At 43.5% G+C, this 17,653-nt stretch overlaps 1 protein-coding gene across 1 annotated transcript in view; it reads left to right on the forward strand.

Moving 5' to 3' along the window:
* ASNSD1 (asparagine synthetase domain containing 1) overlaps positions 1-17,653 on the forward strand; it is a 43,014-nt gene that overhangs the window by 13,538 nt on the left and 11,823 nt on the right. The window contains exons 2-3 of the mRNA XM_073647840.1: positions 8,120-8,173; positions 9,936-10,011. The gene's annotated coding sequence lies outside the window, so the exon portion shown is untranslated. The remainder of the gene's footprint in view (positions 1-8,119; positions 8,174-9,935; positions 10,012-17,653) is intronic.

Genomic DNA, 17,653 nt, shown 5'->3' on the forward strand with positions numbered 1-17,653 from the left:
TGATTGATACATTTTTATGGGTTTAATGGAGAAAAAAATAACGTTGAGGCCGTGTTCACATGTAGCATAAATCCTGCTTTTTTTTTTCTATTTTTTTTCCTGCACATTTTCTGCAGGTGTCAGCACCACATGATGCAATAGCAATCTTCTCTGGTTATTGTGTTTGCTGCGCTTCTTTTATTAGTTTTCCCCCTTATTTGATGCGATTTTGGTGCAGATGTGAAGCTGCATTTTTAATGCTTTCTTAATAGTACAGAAAAGGTTTGATTCTGCGCTTAAAAATGCAACGGCAGTTTTTTTTTCTTTTTATAGAAGCCTATAGAGAAAAAATGCACCAATACTGCAGCGTTCAGCAGCGTCTTCGGATGCACCGAGGGCGGAGATTTCTTGAAATCACATTCACTTTGCTTACACATTTAGATTCTTCACATGTAGCGTAAATGCTGCGTTTTTTCTGCTTTTTTTTTTTTACACAGAAATTCTGCTGCATTTTACTGTCCAAGCAAAGTGGATGTGATTTCATGAGAACTGCTCCCCCTTTGGTCTAAAAATAGAAAACGAATTACCGGTAAGGACTAATTCTAGGAGCCTTCCACGACAGCATTGGAGGATGTTGTCCACGCCCTATTCGGGGACAGGAACATAGGTTAAAAGGCCCCTCCCCACCGCCAACCACACCAGTGTTTACCAAGATCACCTGGAAAAGGGGTTACCTGACAGATTCATGGAAATCCAAGAACCACGTAGAGAGGGAAATTCGTGCTGTTGTGGAAGGCTGCTAGAAAACGAATTACCGGTAAGGACTAATTCTATTTTCTCAGATACGCCTTCCACGACAGCATTGGAGGAATACCAACGATGTTTCATTAGAGAGGGACAATAGCTTGGAGGACTTTCCTACCAAAGGCTAAATCCCTAGTATATGATAGGTCTAATCTGTAATGTTTGGAAAATGTGTGAAGGGAAGACCACGTAGCTGCCCTGCAAATCTGCTCCGAAGATGCCCGCTCTTTCGGCCCAGGAGGCTGATGTCGATCTAATAGAGTGCGCTTTCAGACCAACCGGTGGAGTTAGTTTCTGGTTAATGTAGGCTTCGCTGATTGCCCTCTTAGTCCAGTTCACTATAGTGGATTTGGCGACTTTCCTTCCTGTTGCGTCCTGAATGTTGGATAAAAAGATTTTGGTCAAACCGCCAAGATTCTGTCTGTTGAAGATAGTGTAGAACAATTCTCCGAACATCTAAGGAGTGGAACTTTGCTTCTCTAGGATTAGCAAGGTTCTGACAGAAGGAGGGAAGGATGACTTCTTGAGAGCAATGGAAATCCGAAACCACCTTCGGGAGGAATGAAGGATCCAGGCGAAGCATAATCCTATCATCTGTTACCGTCATGTAGGGTTCTCTGATAGAGAGAGCTTGCAGTTCTCCCACTCTTCTGGCCGAAGTGATGGCCACAAGAAAGACAGTCTTATGGGAGAGAGCTTGTAGTGTGCTAGAGGACAGAGGCTCAAAGGGAGAGAGTTATATCTTTGAGTACCACATTAAGGTCCCAGGAAGGTACATGAGCCTGATTCCTAGGATGAAGTCTGAGCACTGAAATCATAAATCTCTTGATCCATCTGTGAGAGGCAAGATCATGATCAAACACAGAACTCAGGGCTGAGACCTGCACTTTGAGAGTACTAGGTTTAAGGCCTAATTCCAATCCCCTCTGTAGGAAATCAAGGATCTGGGCTATATTAGGGTGTAGAAGATCAGGAGTATCAGAAGCACACCAGGAAAGAAATTAATTCCATATTTTGCCGTATATGGCATTGGTCACTGGTTTCCTACTTTGTTGAAGGGTCTTTATAACCTTCTCCGAGAGACCTCTAGACTTAAGGACATCGGCCTCAGTAACCAGGCTGCAAGATTTAGCCACTGAGGGTCTGGGTGGAAGAGCGGACCCTGGGAGAGAAGGTCGTTGACCTGTGGCAATATCATTGGACCGTCTAGGCAGAGTTCTAAGATTGCTCCGAACCAGGACCTTTTAGGCCACAGAGGGGCCACCAGTATTGTACTCACTCTGTCTAGCCGAATCTTCTGGATGGTTCTTGACAGAAGAGAGATTGGAAGGAATGCATTGGCTAGTCTGAAGTGCCATGAATGTGCGAATGCATCTAACGCCAGGGCATTGTCTCTGCGGTCTAGAGAGAAAAAGGAAGGCACCTTTACATTTATTCGACTGGCGAAGAGATCTATCTCGGGGAGACCCCATTTCGATACTAGGACCTGAAATACTTCTTGATTCGGGCTCCATTCTCCTGGATGGACGTCTTTCCTGCTCAGGAAGTCTGCTTGAATATTGTCTGAACCTCGCAGGTGAATTGCAGACAGAGACAGAAGGTGTTGTTCTGCCCAGCAGAATATTCAGCCAGTGACTAATTTTAGGCTTTCCACCTTCGTGCCCACTTGATGTAGAAGGAAGACAACAATGGTCATATTGTCTGAAAGCACTCTTACATGTGCCCCCTGAATCAGATTGACTGCAGCTTTGAGTGTCTCCTCAACTGCCTTCAGCTCCCTGAAGTTGGAGGACCTGATACTGATCTCCTGACTCCCTGAAGGCTTCCGAACCAGGAACAGTCTCGAGTAATGACCCATCCCCTCCTCTCCAGGAGGGACCGGTGATATTAACCCTGAATCCAGCAGGTTTTGTAGACCTGATGATAATAGATCTTGGACTCCCTGAGACGGAAGGGAAGTGACCTTTAGACCTCGAGAGGGACAAGACTCGAGCTCCAAGCGAAGACTCTCCTTGATGGTACTGAGGATTCACTGACAGGAAGATATTGCCTGCCACTGGGGGAAGAAGCCCAAGAGACGCCCGCACCCATGGGATTGGAGTCATTGCTTCTCCGACTGTTGGTACTGCTGTTGAGGCACCAGGATGTTACGGCCTTTGCCTCCTTTGGGGTAGCTCCAACACCCAGATTTTCACTTCCCTTTATATTGGGAGGGCTGATTCTGAGGGTGACGAAAGGAACGCTTCCTGGCTAGCTTCTTTTCAGAAAGAGTTTTCCTTTTGTCTGAGGCCTTCTCAAGAATATCATCCAGGGCTGGCCCAAATACATATTTTTCCTGGAATAGGATGGAGCAGAGCTTCACCTTAGATGTAACATCTTCACTCCATTTTAAGCCACAGTGCGCGTCGGGCAGTATTAGATAATACAGCTGCCCTAGCCGCAATCCGGACCGATTCAGCCGAGGCATCTGCTAAGAAGCCTGTGGCTTTCTGGAGGAGAGGAATGGAATCCAACAGCTCTTTCCTAGATGTGCCCTGAGACAGATGTTCCTCCACTTGGTCTAACCACTTAAAGAGAGATCTGGCCACGCAAGTCGAAGAAATGTTAACTTTAAGGGAGGCAGACAAGGTCTCCCAAGATTATTTAAGGATACTTTCCATTTTGCGGTCTAGGGGGTCTTTCAGGTGGGATGAGTCTTCAAAGGGGAGCGAGGTCTTTTTTGCTACCTGGATGTTTACTTTAGGAATGTCCCAATCAAATTCTTCTCCCTCCAGGGGAAACCTATGTTTCAACTCTGAGGGGGTGGTAAGACTGTTTTCCTGGGCTTCCCACTCCAGGTGGATGAGTTCTCTAATAATGTCATGTACTGGAAATCCAGCTTGCTTTTTTTACTTGAGACCCCTGAATATTTCATCTTGAACAGAACAGGGGATATCCACCTCTTCTAGACCTATGGTGCTCCTGGCGGAATCAAGCAACTCCTCCATGTTATCTGAGGAGGGAGGAGTAATATCTCCCAGACTCAGGTTTTCTACTGGAGACTAAGGATTCCCTTTCCCCAAGATCTTCTGAGGAAGAACTAGCTTCGTCAGAGAAAACATCTGAATCCTCCTCCTGGATTCTCCTCTTCTTAGGGGGAGAGGATTTGGAGGATGAAGTGTAGCGAGGCGAAGCAGCAATGGATGGGCCCTCCTGTCTGACTGCTTGAACCTCTTGTCTGACCAATAACCGAAGCTCATTTAGCAGAGAGGGATTTTCCTCATTAACTATGCTGGCTGTGCAGGGCTGGCATAGTTTCTTTTTATATGATGAGGGTAGTTTCCTGGCGCAGACACCACACTTGCAGGATGGAATCTTATCTTTAATAGAGAGCTGAAGCAGACCTCCCGGCGTGCATAGTACCCGGCCTGCTTTACCCCCAGTGGAGTGCAGGGAAGACGGGATGGTCCCAAATCGGGAGCAGCAAGGGAGGAGGAGGGGAGGACCCACAACCGACCACTGCCCGGCAAGTATATATATAAAAAAGCTCAATGCTGCTGCGCCGGCCAGACAGCACTGAAGAACCTTTCCATGCCCCAAGGGAGAATAGGAAAGCACTGGTGGTTGGCTTTGGGGAGGGAATTTTTAACCTCCCTATGTTCCTGTACCCCAATAGGGCGTGGACAACATCCTCCACTGCTGTCATGGAAGGCGTATCTGAGAACTCTTCTGAACTGTGCTGTCTTGGTGCTTTTTTTTTTTTTTTTTTTTCTCTCCAGATGCTTCTACTTGAAGCCTAAAAAAACCTGCAGATCCTTTTTTTTTTAAGTGAAGAATCAAAGCTTTTCTGCACTTTAAAAAACACATTAAAAATAAGGCTTCACATCTGCACCTGTCATGGTAGCCCTCCCAAGAAGATCTAATTTGGATTGAGATCATTATCTTTAAATCTGTCTGCCATTTCTGGTTCAAATTATATAAATAATATGATGCATCGGAGAAAGAAAATAACACACAGCCAGTGTCTGTGTACAATTCTTGTCTGTCCTCAGATCCCAAGCTACCAGTATTTATTACACCCCCAGAAGAAAGGGGATGGCTAACATTACCTAACAGAGAAAGTATTTTAATTGGAAATAAGTCGTCTTTGAAAGCTAGCTCTGTCCAATTAACTATACTTTAAAAAAAAACAGATGAAACTGTAACAGACACACAGCTCTATACCCTGTTAGCCTTATAAGTGTTATTCATAAAAGTGATATGTGCCCACGATGCAGAAATGCTCCGGAGTTTTCCTGAGCGTTTCTGCATGTCCCTGGTAGAAAAAACGCATGCGGATTGTACATGCATTTTCCTGCCAGGGACATGCAGAAGTGAAGCTTTTTTGCATGCATTTCCGCATGCGGGCTGTCAAGCGCTTTCCAAGCGATTTTAGCATCACTTGGAAAGTGCTTGACAACTTGGTCACACTATATAAATCCATGCAACCGGCATGGATTTATATAGTGTGACCCCCAAAGAATGGTTAAAAATAAAAAAATAAATCTATACTTGCCTTCTGATGGCCCCCCAGTCTTCTTTCGCTCCGTCCTGGCTGAAGGCAGATCGCAGTACACTGAAGGACCTGTCGTCACATGACTATGACGTCAGCGCAGGGCCTTCAGTCCATCGCGAGCTGCCGGCATGGGAGGACGAGCGCAGCGGGGGCCATCAGAAGGTAAGTATAACACTTATTTATTTTATTCTTTTTTTCACAGGTTCTATGGTACCCAGGTCCAGAGGAGAGTCTCCTCCTCTCCAGACCCGGGTACCATCTGCACATTGGAACGCATGGAATGCGCATCTACATATGCAGTGATGCGGAATCCATGCGTTCCAATGCAAGTCAGTGGCGGGGAAAACGCAGCACTTACGCAAAATTAATGGACATGCTGCGTTTTTTTCCGCAATGATAATCTGCAGCGGAAATTTCCGCAGCATGTGCACAGCAAATGCGGATTATCATTGGGGAACATGGCAGGCCTTCTACCATGCTCTTTTTAAGCGTTTCTGCAGCTGCGGAAACGCTTAAAAAACGCATCGTGGGCACACAGCCTAAAACTAATAAGTTAGTTAGATATATAGGTAGATTTAATTGTCTAAAATCAAAGCAAAGTATAAATATTTGCCATAACACACCAAATACACATCAAATAAGGGGGAGAATATTGTTATTGTGTAGTTTGGTGTGGATCCTGCAGGAAACAAAAACCACAGAATTTATACTACATGTGAACATGGCCTTAAAGACAGTCAGATGTCGTGTAGTGAAGCTACATAAAGATGAGAAAGTTCTGGCTGCTCAGACTGTGAATGAAGGAACACAAAATAATCCACAGGTCCCAACTAGAGATCAGCAGGAAACACAGATGACGTCCCACCGGCCCTGGCTAATCAAAAGCTGCTCCGGGGACACCGGAAGGTTGGAGATTCACAGCCTCCCGTCAAGCTGCCAGGTACTACTGACCTGGACGCTGGACCAGAGACCCGGGAATTGATCTGCTCATCTCTAGTCCCAACTGTCCCGGATACTGCAGACAGTCCTGGATTTGGGTCTACGCCCTGCAAATTCCGCAAATGACTATATCAGTAAAGGTTTGTCATAGCCAAATACCAGAAAGTATTAAAAACAAGCAGCTTTATATAAGACATACCAAGAAGAGACAAACCGCAGAGATAAAAGCACAAAAAAAAAAAAATGCAAGAAACCTAATTTACATAATAGGTGCAGAAAATCTGAGAACGTAGTCTTGATGTAAAACCACTGTGCAGCTATACCAATGTGGATGGCGGAGGGCAGTCAGGCACCGTAAATGTGCAGAGGCGTAAGGGGAATGGGGCTTGTCGGGGGAGGGGGTCTGCTCCACTGAGACCCAAGTGCTGCTGGGAAATGTAGTTTTAGCAGATAATAGAACTACCCATTCACCTCTATGATCATGATGGGAAGTCTGGCTCCTTTTGGTGATCTGGCTCTTTTGGGTGAGTTCACCATAGGAGAAGACACATTTAGTGTATGTTCACACAGGGTGTTTTTGGTGCGTTTTTTTCTACAACAAAACCTGCTCTCTTGGCAGGAAAAGCCGTGTCAGAAACAGGTTTTGGTGCATTTTTCAGGATCCAAAATTCAGCTTTGCTTCCACCACAGAAACATGAACACATGTCACCAAAGCAAGACATATGTCAAATGTAAGTGGTGGGAGGTGAATAGGTCTGGAATGGTTTACCTATGACATTGGCAGTGCATTGAGTTTGTAGGACAAGATTTATTTACACACTTTGGTCTGAAATGAGATTCTAGGGCATTGTTCAATCTCACACCTTTGTTGGCCCCAGGTATTGTTCAATCTCACACCTTGGTCTGCCAATGTTTACTTTGTACGCATCACTAATTTAAATAAACTGTACTAATCCTAACTGCCATCTCAAGTGACCAAGACAAGATGGTAAACTTGGGAAAATCACAAAAATAAATGGGTTTCACATACTGCTGTACTTGCTTTTCTTCACTGGGGAATTAGCAGAGATTTTTTGGGGGGCATTAACTTTTTCTCCTGTATGACATTGCCCAATCAAAAAAAGGCGTAAAAAAAAATGCTCTAAAAAACTGTCTTCTATGTGATGTGGTAAGACGTGTTCCTAACCAGATCACACAGATGTCACTGCCAGCGATTACTATGCAGGATAGCAGAGCTGTGTGTCATTACAAACACCACTCTGCACCTATCCCAGGTATTTGTTTATTTTACTCACTTATATAGCGAAATTAATTCTGCAGCGCTTTACAGACATTATAGGCACTGCCCCCATTGGGGCTCACAATCTACATTCCCTATCAGTATGTCTTTGGAGTGTGGGAGGAAACCAGAGAACCCGGAGGAAAACCACGCAAACACTGGGAGAACATACAAACTCCTTGCAGATGTTGTCCTTGGTGGGACTTGAACCCTGGACTGCAGTGCTAACCACTGAGCCACTGTGTTGGGGAATAATGCGCCAGTATTGGTGACAAGTACTGGTCGCACATTAGGGATTTTGTCTCACAGCAGGACTTTGCCGGTTATTAGCAGGAGGTGTCATGCAGGGGAAAAAGAAAACGGGCCCCCAGAGAAGATCTGCTAATGCAGATGTTAAGGCTAATTTACAAGCTATTTGGCACAGGAGGGAAGGAGGGGGGAAATATGTGGTTTATCAGTGATAGGTTTGCTAGTAGGAAAAATAAAACAAAAGAAATTCCAAATATAACATAAATCAGTTTTATTCAAAAGAGTTAGATAAGGATATAGATATGATTATTTATTTAATTTTTTTTTTTCAACAGTTTAAAGAACAGAAGGTAGTTATTGATGAGCTCTCCACCCTAAAGAAAGATAGGGTAAGTCATTGACATTGCATGATGCATTTATTCTTGCCACTGAGTGAAAACTTCAGATACACTGCAGCCTTTCTGGTCTATAAAGTATGTGGTAAAGAGCAACGTAAAAAAAGCTGGTTTTGCTGAGTTTTTGACAAGTTTTTTTGTGGCCTTTTTTACTGCGGTTTTATCAGAATACATGTGTCTCTTGTGCATGCTGATAGGTTATTTTTTGCTGCACCAAACTGATTTAACTTCCTCAGGTTTTATCACCAAAATGCAGCAAAACTTGATACCTGCGTGTTTTGTTGCGTTTTTGCACTATTCATTGCTTTCTATGAGGTGAAAAAGCTGAAAGAAGTGACATGCTGCATTTTGCAAAAAGACAGATCTTTTGACAAAACCGTTTGGAAAATAAAAGTAATGTGTGTACATGAGGTTTCTGAAATCGCATAGACTTTGCTGGTACTTAAAAACGCAGCTGAAAATTAGCATAAAAAAATTGGCTTTGCTGCCTTACAGGAACGGCGCCGTGCGCCAACCACTGTTGCATCGGCCATGCACCAGCAGGGCGGGCGACTTGGTGACATTTGTGAGTTGCTATGCTCCTTTCATGTGGTGTTGGTGCAGTGTCGGCCATTGTTGCTGTGGTTTTGTGCTGGTGGGGGCGGCGCGGTCTGGAGTCATGGGGACTCAGTCTTGCAGCATGGGTGCTGTGAGGCAACAAAGGCTGCCCACCCTGCTGGTGCATCGTCGCTGCGGCGGTGGTTGGTGTAGGGCGCCGTTCCTTTTAAGGCAGGAAATGCTGTGCATCTCTACAGCAGAAACACACTAAAATCGCATATGCATTTTTTTTACATGTGGATTTCCCACATCTAATGTAATTTTGTGAGAGAATCCACATATAAAACTCTGCCTGCTCACAATAGAAATTAACATGTGGATTTCAAAAATTCCCCGCAGGTCAGTTTACGCTACAGAAATCTCACGCTCACCATTTTATTTTTATGTATCTCATCCACTTTACTGAACTGCAAAAATACACCGTAACGGAAACTCGTCATGGGAACAGAACTTCTTACGTTTATGTAAGAAGGTATCACAAAATCAAGGTTCCAACACACTTCAAATAAAGTGGGCAACCTCTTTACCAGTCTTGCAATATAACCCATGAACAACCAAAATGTTTTCACCCACATTGTCATGGTTAGTGGTTGTCCAGTACTTGGTCTACCCCTTCTCAATTGCTACGTTCCCCCGCATAAAATAAAAACAGCCTATACTCCCCACTGCACCGTTCCTGCGGATTCCTGGTGTCGCCTCCTGAGCCCTGCAGGCAATCTGCGGCTTCTTCACTCACGTTCTTCAGATGTAGCTGCCATTCAGAGGTGGTGGAAGAGCAGCAGCAGCTCTCCTTCAGACGAAACACACCCAGAAGAAGTAAGTGAGAGTGAAGCTGATGTATCGCAGGGCTCAGGAGACATAACGTCACGTGGAGACCAGGCTCCGATGATTCTGGAACGGCGCTGGAGGCGAGTATAGGCTGTTATATGGGGAAATATAGCAATTGAAAAGATGTCCGAGTAGTGGACAACCCTCATAGAGCATCTTTCTATGCATTGCTAGAGAATAGGTTGTTCTAGATGTCTGTTTTTTTTTTCCTTGCTAAAGTTCTATTAAATAACTATTACTGTTTATTTAAATGTTGCCTTTGACATGCTTGAACATTGCATGCATTTCTTATTTCTGAGAGGTGACCAATATGTAACATTTTTGTTTTCAGCGGGTATACAGACAGCAGTTGAACAGCAACATTTACTTTCTTGCGGATAGATCTAAAACACTTAGTGAGTGCAAAAGTGAGTAAATTCATTTTTGTTGAGATTAATGGATGTTTTTTGAATAATATTTTAAAAATAATTTATAAGGTAAAAATATTTTATATAATTTTCCCTGTAGAATTTTTGTGTATATATTTTCTCATATTGTATTCATACTTAAATACATACTGAAACTGTTAGATCTTATCTCCTTATCCTCACAGACAAGATTATAGATAGAAGTAACACCACTATCATAAACCTGTAAGCACAAAACACTTTTACATCATTTACAAAATGGGTGATGGGGATAGATCATTCTTCTTCCCCTCCCATACAGTGATCTCTGCATGATGCTGACTATGCCTCAAACACACCTAAAGAAGTCAGTCATTATTTGTATCCATGTGAAAACTGTACAGCAAATATTTGAATGATTGCAGATGCTTTTTTGCAGTTTTACAATGATCTTTTAATTCATTGACTTAGACTGAATCAAGCTGAGCTTTAGATGTACAACATCTTCAGATATAAGTTCAGGAGTGAATTTATGCTCCTGTCTATGTTCATGGTTGCAGAGTCGCATATCTGGTTTATCCCCTTACTGTCATCCGCTATACATTAGATTTGTGTATGGAGCCGATTCAGTTGTGTTGACTCAGCCCGCAATTGCCTCTAACAGAACATCAGTGATTAGAGCTAGCACCGATTGTTGCTATTCAACCACTTGGATGCCACTGTCCACCTCTGACAGCGGCATTAAGTTTTGTTATTGGGGAGTGCATGTTTTTACTTGCTTATTGGTGCTGTCGCAGCATGATCTTGGAGAGCTGATGGGAGCCGGGGGCCATTCAAGCCCTGGGTGCTGTCATCTTTGTTGGGCTTCATAAAAGGTTGTTGCATTTTTCTGGTCATCTGGAATAAAGTGATTAAAAAGTTGTGTGTATCCCAAAATGGTACCAATAGAAAATTGAGCCCATCTCCCCCACTAAGGAGTGGACCCGCATATAGTCCTATAGAATTAAGCTGTGGTGCTTCCCAAAAAAACAAATTTGACAAAGATCTGAATTTTTTTTTTTTTTTTTTTTTTTAGAGCATTGCAGTATGTAGGGCTGATTTGTACAATACCAGGTCCTTTTACTTCTACAGCACAATAAGTGCAGTGGAAACAAAAACCCCAACACAATAGTAGAGTTCAAAGGGGGAGTTGACTAATATAAATAGTGTGCGAGAGATAGTAATATAATAATAATAATCTTTTTATTTATATAGCGCCAACATATTCCGCAGCACTTTACAATTCAGACAATTTTACAGACCTTATCGGCACTGTCTCCATTGGGGCTCACAAGCTACATTCCCTATCAGTATGTCTTTGGAGTATAATACACAGTGGGTACAGAAAGTATTCAGACCCCTTTTTAAATTTTTCACTTTGTTTCATTGCAGCCATTTGGTAAATTCTAAAAAGTTAATTTTTTTTCTCATTAAAGTACACTCTGCACCCCATCTTGACTGAAAAAAAAACAAATGTAGACATTTTTGCAAATTTATTAAAAAAGAAAAACTGAAATATCACATAGTCATAAGTATTCAGACCCTTTGCTCAGTATTGAGTAGAAGCACCCTTTTGAGCTAGTACAGCCATGAGTCTTCTTGGGAATGATGCAACAAGTTTTTCACACCTGGATTTGGGGATCCTCTGCCATTCTTCCTTGCAGATCCTCTCCAGTTCCATCAGGTTGGATGGTGAATGTTCGTGGACAGCCATTTTCAGGTCTCCAGAGATGCTCAATTGGGTTTAGGTCAGGGCTCTGGCTGGGCCAGTCAAGAATGGTCACAGAGTTGTTCTGAAGCCACTCCTTTGTTATTTTAGCTGTGTGCTTAGGGTCATTGTCTTGTTGGAAGGTGATCCTTCGGCCAAGTCTGAGGTCCAGAGCACTCTGGAAGAGGTTTTCATGCAGGATATCTCTGTACTTGGCCGCATTCATGTTTCCTTCAATTGCAACCAGTCGTCCGGTCCCTGCAGCTGAAAAACACCCCCATAGCGTGATGCTGCCACCACCATATTTCACTGTTGGGATTGTATTGGGCAGGTAATGGGCAGGTGATGAGCAGTGCCTGGTTTGCTCCACACATACCGCTTAGAATTATCACCAAAAAGTTCTATCTTCGTCTCATCAGACCAGAGAATCTTATCTCATAGTCTGGGAGTCCTTCATGTGTTTTTGAGCAAACTCTATGCAGGCTTTCATATGTCTTGCAGTGAGGAGAGGCTTCCGTCGGGCCACTCTGCCATAAAAGCCCGACTGGTGGAGGGATGCAGTGATAGTTGACTTTGTGGAACTTTCTCCCATCTCCCTACTGCATCTCTAGAGCTCAGCCTCAATGATCTTGGGGTTGTTCTTTATCTCTCTCAACAAGGCTCTTCTCCCACGATTGCTCAGTTTGGCTGGACGGCCAGGTCTAGGAAGACTTCTGGTGGTCCCAAACTTCTTCCATTTAAGGATTATGGAGGCCACTGTGCCCTTAGGAACCTTGAGCAATGCAGAAATTCTTTTGTAACCTTGGCCAGATCTGTGCCTTGCCACAATTCTGTCTCTGAGCTCCTTGGGCAGTTCCTTTTGAGCTCATGATTCTCATTTGGTCTGACATGCGCTGTGAGGTCTTATATAGACAGGTGTGTGCCTTTCCAAATAAAGTCCTGGACTCCAACGAAGGAGTAGAACCCTCTCAAGGAGGATCACAAGGAAATGAACAGCATGTGACTTAAATATGAGTGTCTGAGCAAAGGGTCTGAATACTTATGACCATGTGATATTTTAGTTTTTCTTTTTTAATAAATTTGCAAAAATTTCTACATTTCTGTTTTTTTTTTTTTCAGTCAATATGGGGTGCAGAGTGTACTTTAACCCCTTTAAAGCCCAATACGTATTAATACGCGTCTGTGCCCTGGGCTTTAAGAGCCTGACCCGTATTAATACGTCATTGCGATCGCGCGCGCTCACAGGCTGTGCGGGCGCGATCGCCGCCAGGTGTCAGCTGATTGTCACAGCTGACACCTGGTTCTTTGTGCAGGTAACAGTCCCGCACCACTCCCGGCACATTAACCCCTACAACTCTGCGGTCGAAGTCGATCGCAGCATTGCGGTGGCTAAGGGGAGGTGATCGCAATACTCACCTCCTTTTCCGGCCTCCAGCGCTGTCTGCCACGGCTTCCTGGATGTTGCCATGACGACCCGATGTCATCATGACAACATCGGGGTCACCAGACAGCAGGAAGATTTTTTTTTTTTGGTCATGCGCAGTGCATGACCAAACTATCTTCTCCCTGTGCAGCGCTGACAGCCTGCATAGCACAGGTATGGTGCTCCATTCCTGTGCTATGCAGGCGATCAGAGTAAAGAAAGTGAAAGTCCCATAGTGGGACAAAGTATAAAAGTAAAAAAACTGTCAAAGTGAAGAAAAGAAAAAAAAAGTTGTAAAAATATTTAAAAAATAAATAAAAAAAAATCCACCAAAAATAAAAATATAATGTGCCCATCAATAAATATTATTATGAAAAAAAAACAAAATGAAAGTACACATTTGGTATCATCGCGTCCGGAACGACCTGACCTATAAAATTGTCCCACTAGTTAACCCCTTCAGTGAATAACACGCGATCAAAAAGACAAATATAAATAAAAATGGTACCGCTGAAAACGTCATTTCGTCCTGCAAAAAACAAGCCGCCATACAGCTCAATCAGCCGAAAAATTAAAAAGTTATAGCTCTCAGAATAAAGCGATGCAAAAAATTTTTTTTTCTATAAAATTGCTTTTATTATGTAAAAGCGCCAAAACATAGAAAACTACACTGCTCAAAAAAATAAAGGGAACACTTATATTCTGTTTTAACTCCAAGTGAATCAAACTTCTGTGAAATTAAGCTGTCTACTTAGGAAGCAACACTGATTGACAATCAATTTCACATGCTGTTGTGCAAATGGAATAGACAATAGATGGAAATTATTGGCAATTATCAAGACATACTCAATAAAGGAGTGGTATTGCAGGTGGTGACCACAGACCACATCTCAGTACCTATGCTTTCTGGCTGATGTTTTGTTCACTTTTGAATGTTGGTTGTGCTTTCACACTCGTGGTAGCATGAGACGGACTCTACAACCCACAGAAGTTGCTCAGGTAGTGCAGCTTATCCAGGATGGCACATCAATGCAAGCTGTGGCAAGAAGGTTTGCTGTGTCTGTCAGCGTAGTGTCCAGAGGCTGGAGGCACTAACAGGAGACAGGCCAGTACACCAGGAGATGTGGAGGGGGCCGTAGGAGGGCAACAACCCAGCAGCAGGACCGCTACCTCCGCTTTTGTCCAAGGAAGAACAGGAGGAGCACTGCCAGAGCCCTGAAAAATTACCTCCAGCAGGCCACAAATGTGCATGTGTCTGCACAAATGGTCAGAAACAGACTCCATGAGGGTGGTGTGAGGGCCCGACCTCCACAGATGGGGGTTGTGCTCACAGCCCAACACCGTGCAGGACGCTTGGCATTTGCCACAGAACACCAGGATTGGCAAAGTCTCCACTGGCGCCCTGTACTCTTCACAGATGAAAGCAGGTTCACACTAAGCACATGTGACAGATGTGACAGAGTCTGGAGACGCCGTGGAGAGCGATCTGCTCCATGCAACATCCTTCAGCATGACCGGTTTGGCAGTGGGTCAGTAATGGTGTGGGGTGGCATTTCTTTGGGCCGCACAGCCCTCCATGTGCTCTCCAGAGGTAGCCTTACTGCCATTAGGTACCGAGATGAGCTCCTCAGACCCCTTGTGAGACCATATGCTGTTGCGGTTGGCCCTGGGTTCCTCCTAATGCAGGACAATGCCAGACCTCATGTGGCTGGAGTGTGTCAGCAGTTCCTGCAAGCTGAAGGCATTGAAGCTATGGACTGGCTCGCCCGTTCCCCAGACCTGAATCCGATTGAGCACATCTGGGACATCATGTCTCACTCCATCCACCAACGTCACGTTGCACCACAGACTGTCCAGGAGTTGGCGGATGCTTTAGTCCAAGTCTGGGAGGAGATCCCACAGGAGACCATCGGCAACCTCATCAGGAGCATGCCCAGGCGTTGTAGGGAGGTCATACAGGCACGTGGAGGCCACACACAATACTTAGCCTCATTTTGACTTGTTTTAAGGACATTACATCAAAGTTGGATCAGCCTGTAGTGTGTTTTTCCACTTTAATTTTGGGGGTGACTCCAAATCCAGGCCTCCATTGGTTAATAAATTTGATTTCCATTGATGATTTTTGTGTGATTTTGTTGTCAGCACATTCAACTTTGTACAGAACAAAGTATTCAATGAGAATATTTCATTCATTCAGATCTAGGATGTATTATTTGAGTGTTCCCTTTATTTTTTTGAGCAGTGTATATAAATGTGGTACCGCTGTAAACGTACTGACCCGAAGAATAAAGCTACCTTATCAATTTTACCACATGCGGAGCAGAATAAAAAAAAAAAAAAACTTCCTGAATTGTTGGTTTTTGTTTATTCTGCCTCCCAAAAATCGGAATAGAAAGCGATCAAAAAATGTCACGTGCCTGAAAATGGCACCAATAAAAGCGTCAACTCTTACAGCAAAAAACAAGCCATCACATGACTCTGTCAACCAAAATATGGAAAAATTATAGCGCTCAAAATATGGCGATGCAAAAACTAGATTTTACAAAAAAAATGCGGCTTTTAGTGTGTGACAGCTGTCAATCATAAAAACCCGATATGATTCTGGTATCTCTGTAGTCGCACCGACCCAAAGAATAAAGTTGTCTAATCGCTTATACCACACGAGGAACGGCGTAAAAAATAAACTCTCGGGTTAGGGTTGGTTTGGGGTTAGGGTTGGGTTGGGTTAGGGTCAGGATTTTTTTCAAAAGTTTAAAAAAAACAAACAAAACGATATGGCAACTAGTGTTGAGCGCAAGTGCTCGCTACTTGAGTTTGCATCGGGTGCTTGGGTATGCACGGAGTATCGCGGGTGCTCCAGTGACGTGCTCGAGTCTCCGCCCCATATGCTTCGCGGCCAAAAAAACCTTGCGGGGATTGCCTGTCATGCACGAGCAATCCCCGCATGTTTTTTTTTGGGTGTCTAATAACCGTGAAACATGCAGGCGGGGACTCAAGCATGTCACTCGAGCACCCTTGATACATGGTGCATACCTGAGTACCCGATGCAAACTCAAGTAGCGAGCACTTGCGCTCAAGACTAATGACAACTTATTCAATATGATGACCTAATGTTATCAAATTCTGTGTCGTACCTTTGGGTTCAAAATGTTCACTATACCCCTTGATGAAATCCTTGAGGGGTGTAGTTTCCAAAATGAGGTCACTTGTGGGGGGTTTCCATTATTTAGGCACATCAGGGGCTCTCCAAACGCGACATGGCGTCCGCTCTCGATTCCAGCCAATTTTGCGTTCAAAAAGTCACACAGTGCTCCTTCCCTTCTGAACTCTGCCATGCGCCCAAACACTGTATTTTCCCCACATATGGGGTATTGGCGTACTCAGGAGAAATTGCACAACAGTTTTTGGGGTCCATTCATTTTCTCCTCTTACCCTTGTGAAAATAAAAAAAATTGGGGCCAAAACAAGGACTTTGGGGTTCAGGGTGCTCACCACACATCTAGATAAGTTCCTTGAGGGGTCTAGTTTCCAAAATTGAGTCACTTTTGGGGGATTTCCACTGTTTAGGCACATCAGGGGCTCTCCAAACGCAACATGGCATCTGCTAATTATTCAAGCAAATTTTACAATCAAAAAGTCAAATGGCGCTCCTTCCCTTCCGATCCCTGCCGTGCACCCAAACAGTGTTTTTCTCCACATATGAGGTATCTGCGTGCTCAGGGGAAATTGCACAACAAATTTTGGGGTCCATTTTTTCCTGTTACCCCTGCGAAAATTAAAAAAATTGTGTCTTAAGTAACATTTTTGTGAAAAAAATTAAATGTTCATTTTTTTCTTCCACATTCCAAGAATTCCTGTGAAGCACCTGAAGGGTTAATAAAGTTCTTGAATGTGGTTTTGAGCACTTTGAGGGGTGCAGTTTTTAGAATGGTGTCACTTTTGGGTATTTTCTGTCATAAAGACCCCTCAAAGTGACTTCAAATGTGATGTGGTCCCTTAAAAAAAAAAAAAATGGTTTTGTAAATTTTCTTGGAAAAATGAGAAATGGTGGTCAACTTTTAACCATTATAGCTCCCCAATAATAAAAAAAAATGTTGGTTCCAAAATTGTGCTGATGTGAAGTAGACATGTGGGAAATGTTATTTATTAACTATTTTGTGACATATCTCTCTGATTTAAGGGCATAAAAATTCAAATTTTGAAAATTGCAAAATTTTGGCCAAATTTCTGTTTTTTTCACAAACGCAAATGATATTGAAGAAATTTTACCACAATCATGAAGTACAATATGTCACGAAAAAACAATCTCAGAATCAGGGGGATCCGTTGAAGCGTTTCAGAGTAATTACTTCATAAAGTGACAGCGGTCAGAATTGTAAAAATTGGCCTGGTCATTAACGTGCAAACCACCTTGGGTTGTAAAGGGGTTAATGAGAAAAAAAATGAACTTTTTAGAATTTACCAAATGGCTGCAATGAAACAGAGTGAAAAAT

The sequence above is a fragment of the Phyllobates terribilis genome, unplaced genomic scaffold (assembly GCF_046119375.1).
Source record: "Phyllobates terribilis strain yellow unplaced genomic scaffold, ASM4611937v1 Scaffold_9__5_contigs__length_417890890, whole genome shotgun sequence".
Taxonomy (NCBI): Eukaryota; Metazoa; Chordata; class Amphibia; order Anura; family Dendrobatidae; genus Phyllobates; species Phyllobates terribilis.